The sequence below is a fragment of the Neolamprologus multifasciatus genome, chromosome 18, assembly GCF_963576455.1.
Source record: "Neolamprologus multifasciatus chromosome 18, fNeoMul1.2, whole genome shotgun sequence".
In the NCBI taxonomy this organism is placed as follows: domain Eukaryota; kingdom Metazoa; phylum Chordata; class Actinopteri; order Cichliformes; family Cichlidae; genus Neolamprologus; species Neolamprologus multifasciatus.
In genome coordinates, this window is record NC_140456.1 from 5,021,719 (window position 1) to 5,030,822 (window position 9,104).

The window sequence follows — 9,104 nt, forward strand, 5'->3', positions numbered from 1 at the left end:
TCGTTTTCAGTTCCCACTAGTGCCTAAACGTGCAGTCATATTCGTTTTCAGTTCCCACTAGTGCTGTCATCTTGTTAAAATGAGGTCAACATCATAACGCGGCAAATCTCAGTTAACGAGTTACCACGGATCGCCCCGTGCGTGGGGCTGGACAGCGTCAACACGTTAACGAGCTAACTGCGCTAACGCACTAGTTCCCACCAATGTAACTGAGCATTGCGTGGCACAGCCGACCTACTGTTTTACTTTTGTCCATGACGTGCTTACCATCAGGGTCATACTTCACATGAAAACCAAAATAGTTCCAAACGCCAGATCCAAATGAGGGTGGGGGAGGTTCAATTTCGGGTAGCGTTAAGGCAGTTGCCATGTTGCAACGAGCTTAGCTTCTGTCTCACTAGCTTGCGCTGCGCTCAGTGGCGCTGTACTCGACAGTGCAGCCTAGGCGGAGTAGTTGAACGCCGATCCACAGACAGCATTGTCAGAAGAAAAGTTGATAAAATAAATTTAAAAATTTGTATTGTTTGATACATATGCATACCGAACTGAAAGCTCTGTATCGAACCGCTCAATACCGATACATGTATTGTTGCACCCCTAATATATATGTATAAACGATACACAAAATTCACGGTTCGGTTCGGTTCGATACTTTGGTGTCACGGTTCGATATTTTTTCGATACAAAAAAAATGTTCATGCCTTTTTATTAATTTGTCATTTATTAAATTTTCACGACACATTCTGCACCACATCTCTGTGCGTTCATCATTTGTTGAAGCCAGCTCACCTCCTGCAACCACTTTTCCGAGAATACGCGCTTCTTTTGTGGTTCGGACTCCTGACATTTCTTTGGAGGTGGAGGAACATCACAGTAATTGCTTAAAGGAGCTTCTTTGACATCTTTAAGAGTTCTAAACAAATGTCTGTCCTCCTCCAGAAAATCTTATGTACGCAAACACACGTTGCAACTTCTTATCTTGTGCACGTTTTTTATTTTGACAGCGAATGCGCACCTGCGGACCACTTATGTGCAGCCCTGGTTATTTAGCTCGTCATATTGCAGCCACAGAAATTCTTTTGTCCATGAAACCATAAAGCTGCACTTTCTTTTTGTCTTATAGTCTGATTGTCATAACTTTTGCGTTTTGTCACTTCTTCACCCTGACCTGTCTTATTTGGCTCAGCAGAACTAAAATATATATCCTGCTGCTTTTACACACGCACTAACATAACGCTCAGCGATTCTCTGCGCGATCAACCTCTCACATGTTTAAGCTGCGGGAGATTTCACTTGTCATGTTTGCATAGTAAGCTAACGATTGATAAGACGATGTCAGAGGAATTGGTGCGCAAATTATCATCACTCACCAATCAGTACTGTCGCTCTCTATACACAGTTCACGCGATTGCAAAGTGAAAGCAGAAAACAAGCGCAAATTCAAACGTGATTTCAGTATGTCACATATTGACAGTGGCCGATGCCAATGACATAATTACCCAGCTACATTTCCGAAAGAATGCAAAAGCATTGACATATTTTTCCTTCCTACGATAGGCCGACGGGCAGGGCAGAGATAGATTTTGGTAGCCCGACTGGAAAAAAGCCCCAGGACGTCGGGCTAGCGATTTTGCGAGCCCTGTATCTGATTGAGGAATCACTCATCTTTGGAAAAGAGAGTTTATTATGGAGAAATGTCTCTTTCCAAAATAAAAGCTATACTATACGCTTCTTCTGGGCTTCCCACTAGTGCTGTCAGCGTTAATCTGAAATTACATTAATGTCACAACACGGCAAATCTCCGTTAACGAGCTACCGCGGATCGCCTCAAGAGTGGGGCTGGAAGACGTCAACACATTAACGAGCTAACTGCGCTAACACACTAGTTCCCACCAATTGAGCATTGCTGGCACATCCAACATACTGTTTTACTTTTGTCCATGACACGCTTACCTTCAGGGTCATACGTCACATGAAAACCAAAAATAGTTCCAAACGCCAGATGTGAATGAGGGTGGAGGAGGTTCAATTTGCCAATATATATGTATATATATATATATATTGGGGTGCTAGTAGGTGTTAGGTTCAGGGAATTTACGCAAATTTGCACGGGGTTAGTAAATCTAGTGGCAGGGACTTACACCAGAAAAAAAAGTCAGTATTTCTAGTGTTCACCATAATGTAAACCAACAAGAGGCCACCAGACAGTAAGACATACAAAGAGACTTTAAGAGAATGCTAACTGCCCCAACAGTACTGACCTAAGCCTAATCTTAAAAGTAGAGAGGGTGTCTGTCTTCCAAATCCAAACTGGCAGCTGTTTCCACAGAAGAGGGTTCTGAAAGTTGAAGGTTCTACCTCCCATTCTCCCCAACTTTCAGGCAATGAATGGTTAATCTAAAAAACAAAACAAAAAAACAATCCAAACAACAAAAAATCCTGCAGTGAGTGTCCTGTAAAGTTTTTAACTAATTTTAAATAAACTTATAAATGTTTTGTGCACTTAGATTAAAATATTTCAGGGATACGACTTTGTTGTTGGTTTGATTATGTATCGTTTTTATTTTCTCATCGTAGATGGTCTGTTTATATTATTTGTAGAGTTTGTAAATGAGCAGCCAAAATGGTTTTCACAGAGTCAGCAAAACTGTTTCTCCCCACAACATGCCTTTCATTGGTATATATTTCATTGGTATATCTAATGCAAATCATGTGGAGATTTGCTAATGGTTAAGGCAAAAAAATGTATGCTTTTTGATCTGTCCCTTCAGATTTTCCTCAACATGACTGTAAGGATGAGGAGGGGCACACAAATCAGCAGGTCTGTAACCAGGAGAAGACCTCCAGTTTAGGCCAGGAGGATCCTTCACAGATTAAAGAGGAACAGGAGGAACTCAGTACCACTGAAGAGGAAAAACCGCTTGTACTAATGCAGGAGACTGCAAATTTTCCATCTTGTGAAAAAAGTGACCACAGTGAATCAGAACCATGCTGTAACCAGCTCCTTTCTCACAACTCTCCTGACACAGATCAGGATGAAAGCAAAGATGGTAACTCGCACAGAAATAAGTTGGAGCAAATCGTATCGGGCCTGTCAGTTCAAAATTCCAAGAAAGCTAAGTTATGTAGAACCTGTGGGAAAAGATTTACTCAGAAGTGCCAGTTGAAAGTACACATGCAACTTCACACAGGTGAGAAGCCACATTCTTGTAGCACCTGTGGGAAAAGATTTACTCAGAAGTGCCAGTTGAAGAGACACGTGCAACTTCACACAGGTGAGAAGCCACATTCTTGTAGCACCTGTGGGAAAAGATTTGCTGACAAGGCTAACTTGAAGAGGCACATGCAAATTCACACAGGTGAGAAGCCACATTCCTGTACCACCTGTGGGATGAGATTTACTCAGAAGGCTCACTTGAAGAGGCACATGCAAATTCACACAGGTGAGAAGCCACATTGCTGTAGCACGTGTGGGAAAAGATTTTCTGTAAAATCCTATTTGAAAGCACACATGCGACTTCACACAGGTGAGAAGCCACATTCTTGTAGCACCTGTGGGAAAAGATTTACTCTGAAGTCTAACTTGAAGATTCACATGCAAATTCACACAGGTGAGAAGCCACATTCTTGTAGCACCTGTGGGAAAAGATTTTCTGTAAAATCCTATTTGAAAGCACACATGCGAGTTCACACAGGTGAGAAGCCACATTCTTGTAGCACCTGTGGGAAAAGATTTACTGACAAGAGTCAGTTGAAGAGTCACATGCGAGTTCACACAGGTGAGAAGCCACATTCTTGTAGCACCTGTGGGAAAAGATTTTCTGTCAAATCCTATTTGAAAACACACATGCGAGTTCACACAGGTGAGAAGCCACATTCCTGTACCACCTGTGGGATGAGATTTACTCAGAAGGCTCACTTGAAGAGTCACATGCAAATTCACACAGGTGAGAAGCCACATTCTTGTAGCACCTGTGGGAAAAGATTTTCTGTAAAATCCTATTTGAAAGCACACATGCGAGTTCACACAGGCGAGAAGCCACATTCTTGTAGCACCTGTGGGAAAAGATTTTCTGTAAAATCCTATTTGAAAGCACACATGCGAGTTCACACAGGCGAGAAGCCAAATTCCTGTACCACCTGTGGGAAAAGATTTACTAGGAAGAGTTACTTAAAGACACACGCAAATTCACACAGGTGAGAAGCCACATTCTTGTAGCACGTGTGGTAAACATTTTACTACTTTAGTACATTTGAAAATGATTTGGGAAACCATGATACATTCTTAGAAAATGTTGATGTTAGAACACATAAACTGTGTCTGGATCATTTCATCAAAAAAAAACCCTTCATTTTGAAAGGTTTTCGGAAGCTCAGTTTCTCTTTTCACACATGGAGTAAGAAAAACTGTTCGTCTCGCAACATAAAATGTGTGCACCTTCATCACCTTTTTCTGACGTCATTTATTATTGTTTATGGGCTTTGTCTTTACTGAAGTTTCTTCATTAAATAAAATAACTATTTCTCAGAATCACACTTGGAAAAATCAGTTTAAAAAACTACCTGTGTATATGCGGTAGCCTTTATTGAAACCAGTTTTTTCTCTGAAGTTCACAGTTTGAAGGTGTTTAAAGCATAAGAAAGTTTACTAACTGTGCACTGTTCGCTAACTTGCACACTGCCAGAACTCCTGTTGGGATTTTGTTTTTTTTTTAATGAATTTATATACTGGATTGACATTAATGGGAAGTGCTTTGTAGATGGAAAGGGAATTAGGCGGTTGATTCAAGTTCTCGTATTGTTTGTGACCCATATACTTAGGTCATTTATTATTCATATTTTTAACATAGCTTGCACTACTGTTATGTGAGCACCTGTTGATACCCAGCTGTTGTTTTGTAAAAGGACCTCAGAAGAGTCCCGGAAGTCTTCGTCTTTATTTATCTTGATTGGCATGTGCATGTGCTTATGGCGAACACCCTAGTGGGCTTTTCTTTCTTCTAAATCTTTGTTAATCTTGTATGTTCAATAAAACTGTTGGCATCACACTTCACTCATCTCCTGTAAATTTTATGTTTTGGATTAAATTGTGTTCCAAAAGCCTGAATCAACAACACGGGGTCTTTCTGTGTGGAGTTTGCATTGTCTCTCCGTGTTTGCGTGGGTTCCCTCCGGGTACTCCGGCTTCCTCCCACCGTCCAAAGACATGCAAGAGTGAATGTGAGTGCGAATGGTTGTCTGTCCCTGTGTTTTGGCCCTGCGACAGGCTGGCGACCTGTCCAGCGTGTACCCCGCCTCTCGCCCTATGACAGCTTGGATAGGCTCCAGCGGCCCCCGCGACCCTGAAAAAGGATAAGTGAATGGAATGGAATGAACACACACCTTCCCTGTCTGCCAAGAGCATGTCTAAGACTTTTCTATACCACCATCAGTGACGTGAAGACAGATTGTTCAAACAAATCTGCGATGGTATTTTCAGATTAAGTTAGCCAATTAGACATCACAGTTGACTTAATTAATGCAGTCAACAATTCCTTAGGAGGTGTCGTGGCTCGTGGGGTGAGCTGTGTGAAATTTAACTAGGACCCAAGATGCTGGCAGCTGAGATGCAGGGAAGTTTTATTGAGAAGGTGGAGATACAAACGGAAATGGCGGAGGTGTGTAGGAAACTAAGCATAACCTAAACTGTAAAAAATAACAAAACAAACCTGAAGCGCTGACTGGAGACCCGGTGAACATAGAAACATGCAGGGAGGAACAGAGGTTGACACAGGTAATTAACGCAGACGAACCAGCAACAGGCAGGAGAACACACAGGGCTTAAATACACACAGCAGTAACCAAGGGATGGGAGACAGGAGGGGAACACATCTGGGAGAAATCAGAGCTGACGAGACAGGGGAAACGTAAACTGACCACACTTACATGAGACAAAGACCTTCAGAATATAACAGGAAACTTACAGACATAACAAACCAGACAAGACACTGAACTTAACAGAGAGACTCACAAGCAGACACAGTGACATCATGGACAGACAGAGGGAACACAGAGAAGTGGGAGTAGGCAGGCACAGAACAAAACCCTAACAAATGGCAAGCCTAAACAAGAGACATAACAGAATAAACAGGATATATAGAACAGATAGAACATAGAATAATATAAAGAAACATGTCCTGGGTCTGACAGTCATCAGGCTCACTAGCTTTTGAAATTAATAAAATATCTGGTTGCTCTGAAAGCGCAATCCTGTGGCAGCGTTGGTCTTTCCTTGGGATAAGGGGCGTTATCTTTCCTTCGTTTTTGTTTTTTTGTGTTGTGCTCCTGTTTCTTCTAGGCCAAGGTGTAACAATTTACTGTAGAAAAGCTCATCTGTGATATAATATACAAATTCAAGTAATTTCTTAGTCAAAAATTGAAGTTCACTTCTTTAAGATATAAGCACAGGATTGCAATCCTTGGCTTCAAAGGAGAAAAAAATGAAAACAGGGTTTCTAAATTTGTTACTAATAAAGCATGATATTTGTTCAGTGACAGGGATATTATTTGAATCACTGATCTAGGATTTGACCCTTCAACATTTGTATGCTGTTCTAGTGCAATGCAGCAAAACAACAGAAAAAATTTTAGGAAATTCACAGTTGCAGGAAACCAAAGTGCGATTATTTAAAATGAAAAACTGAAGGAGAAAAAACAGAAACTGCTTTTCCTTTCAGTCCTGTTTTGTATATCGACTCAGAATATGAAACATTAAGAATTGTTGTTTTGAGTTTAGTGTCGATTTTAATTTCATTGTATTATTTTCAGTTTAAAATAAGCTATTCGGTTTTGAATAGCCTATTGAAATTGGGCTCTACAAGTTTCCCTGTTAGTAGAATAAGCTTCAGGTGGGGAGAAGCAGAATCAAGCCCTGAATACAACACCCAGTGGTGATCTGCTCTTAAAGCAGGAAGGAAAGCTAAATGCTAATCACCGACACCCGAGGGTATGACAGTGTTGCTGCGTCAAAATGTTGAAGGTGTCGGTTTTTCTGGAATGTTGCTGGATTTTTCTCATGTCATCCAGTCTTAGATTGTAGTTCATTAGTAATTCTCTTTTTTCTCCTTTGTAGAAAAAGGACAGTGTCAGAGCCGAGGGGCCAAAGTGAGAAAATGGACTCAAATGCAGACAGAGACTGGGAGTAAAATAAACTTTTATTACAGAGTATGTGCAGACGTACAAAGTGAACAGAAAGATGCACTAAACAAGAGGACCGTAAACTTAAAGCGCATAAGTAAACCATGAATCTTGTACTCAGACAATTCAATCTTTCACTGTGAATGAAAATACTACTGTGGAAATGAAGACTCCTGTTACAAAACTGTAAGTACAACTTCAACACTTCTATGAATCACTATGAATGAGAGTACTACTGTGATACACTATAACAACACTATGAAAGTCACAAACATTAGCTGTGAAACGAGGTGCAGGTAATCACTACGTGAACCATGAGGGGGTCCATGAGGGAACCTCGGGAACCCGATACTGGGTAACATCCAGTGCAGGAACCGTGCAGTGTGGGGCAGAGGGAAGTTACGTGGTGAAATTCTCAGAGTCACTAAAACAAGGAAAACAGGTGTTAGAAAGTATTCCAGCTGCAGAGTGTAGGTTGCAATTAGTAAACAGTCTTAGGCTGTGTCCCAATTAAGAGACCGCGCGCTTGAAGTACACGCACTACGCGTACTACATACTATAAGTATGAGAAGTGCAAAAGTGAGAGGCTTGTGAAATGGGACGGTCTAGCCTTCGTCGCGCTGTCCAGTTTGCCTAGCAACCATGATACTAACCGTGAGAAATGTTTCATACAGCATTGTGTGACATAAATGAAGGAGAAAAAATGTTTTGTTGGTCATTCATTTTTGTCATGACATCACTTTGATTAGTTGAGTATCTGAGGCTGAGACCACGGGACTGTAAAACATGATAGTTGGGCTTCATTTCTGTACTGAACAGTCATTTCAAGATTAGTTAGTAAATAACAATTAGCTAATGTTGTTCATGAGACTAAAATCATCTCACTGTGGGTCAAAGATTCAAGTTGCAGTTATTTATATTTCCTATCACCTTAAATCTTCACTCAAAGACAACTATATTTGACAGTGAATATATAGATGTATTATACATAAGAGACAAATATTGTTTGTTTGATATGTTGGCATTATTACATTTGGCTCAATTGCTGCTTACATACATGTGTAAAAAGGAGAATGTACGAGCTGTGAAAACTGTTTCTGACAGAATGAAGAGTAGACTGATATATTAAACTTGTTTCTGCCTTTCATAGTGTTTAACTTGAAGGCCCTGAGTACTTTCTCCCACACTGAAAACACTGGAATGATAAAATTATATTAACATTACCTAATAAGACTGATTCAGGACAGACAATTAGTTATTTTAAACTTTTCTAGCAGTCCTTCACAAACAGGGAACAGTCTGTCTATTCTGTCCATCTGTCAGCTGCTGCTGGCTCTTCCTCCTCCTCTTCCTCACACACTGCTGAGTTTGTCCTGGTGGATCATCAGGGGTGCAAAGCCTCACAGATGATGTGCAGCAGTGGGTCCCTCAGTCTGTCCTCACTCTGGACACTTGCAGTTGTCACACATGGAAATCAAATGTGTGATAAGCTGCAGGATTCAAACACAAGTGTAACTTATTAATACATGTTCATACTTTTATTCCACAATCAGAGAGAAAGAAACAGAGAGAGAGTGCAGGACAGACAGACAGGTGACAGTCTCAGGTGTATACACTGCTACAAACAGAAGGATTTAGTGTTTGTGTTATTACGAAACAAGAAGAGTTCCCAGATGGTACAGTGGACACATGTGTGACTCCTGTGATTAAAGCATCTTTCTTTCAGCTTAACGAGTGAACCGTCAGCTCGTTCAAACACACGTTAAAGTCCGTTTGTCTCGACACCACCGAACAGAGGCAGCAATATAACATAGCTAACATTAACAGTGCAGTGAATCCTGCTTGTGCCGTGATGTTCAGGACTGCAAACCGAGCAGCATCACTGACTTTCAGCTTGTTGTGTTTGTGGATATATGACTGACTTTAAT

The 9,104-nt window shown here is 40.9% G+C and overlaps 1 pseudogene across 1 annotated transcript in view; it reads left to right on the top strand.

Moving 5' to 3' along the window:
* LOC146497160 (uncharacterized) overlaps positions 1 to 5,114 on the top strand; it is a 22,844-nt pseudogene extending 17,730 nt beyond the window's left edge. The window contains exon 4 of the transcript XR_014870619.1: positions 2,772 to 5,114. The product of XR_014870619.1 is annotated as an uncharacterized LOC146497160 (transcript). The remainder of the gene's footprint in view (positions 1 to 2,771) is intronic.
* The last annotated feature ends 3,990 nt before the right edge of the window (positions 5,115 to 9,104 follow it).